Source organism: Apium graveolens, chromosome 3 (genome assembly GCF_009905375.1).
Source record: "Apium graveolens cultivar Ventura chromosome 3, ASM990537v1, whole genome shotgun sequence".
Taxonomy (NCBI): domain Eukaryota; kingdom Viridiplantae; phylum Streptophyta; class Magnoliopsida; order Apiales; family Apiaceae; genus Apium; species Apium graveolens.
The window spans coordinates 64842380-64843352 of NC_133649.1; positions in this window are offsets into that span (position 1 = coordinate 64842380).

Genomic DNA, 973 nt, shown 5'->3' on the forward strand with positions numbered 1-973 from the left:
GGAAAAACCATTCCACTTACCCAGATATTCCATTAATCAAGGTGAAACAGTTTTAATTCAAAATTGAAACCGTTCCCACTTATTTAATTATTTTTCACTGCATCATTAATATTCTGAAAATAAATCAAGTGAAAATGACCAAGATAAATCAGATGAGTAAGTACTGATAAAGGAAAATCAGAACTTAAATTAAAACAGAAGTTATATGGTCATCAGAATATGACTATGTATCAGGATTTATCAATGCATTACAAAAGAACTCAGAGACAAAATCTTGAAACAAAAACAAATTTCATTAATATATCAAGTGAATACATTCATAAAATTGAAATTACATCAGAATTTATACAAGATTTCCCTAAGCTGCTAAACCTAACATCAACAGCCTTAGTCCTAGCTCAAGAAGCAGGGCAAGGCTGACGATGAAGAAAAATAGGAAGAAGAAAATAAATCATTTCTTCTTCCTACTCTCGACAAACAAAATGGCGAGTCAAATGATTCGCTCTTGCTGGCGGAGAGCTTCCAGCCTTTCCTCCTCCAATCGCTCCAGATGGCGATGGTAATCTATATAGAAGAACAGGAGGTGGGTGAGTACCTCCTATGGGACAGAGTCCCATATCTCATCAGGAATGGCAGTGACGTGCCATTCCTGCTGCCAATCGGCACAGCTTAGCTCCATATTGAATGTTTCGTAGTTCAAAAACATGTTGTATCTGACCATAGTGTTTTTGAAAAAAGAAGGATGAAGGTAAGATGAGTTTGTGAGAAAGGATTTGATGGGAAGGCTGATGTGAAGTGGTTGCTTATATAGGCAAGAGAATGCCAGGAGACGCAAAGAAATTTAATGCTGACAGGTAGAATTAATTCTACCTCGTCTCCCTAGACTTGGAAAAAGAAAAACATTCATTGGAAAGAGAAAACATGGTTTAATACGCACAAGAAGCAAGTAAAAGTTGACTGTTCAAGTACGAAT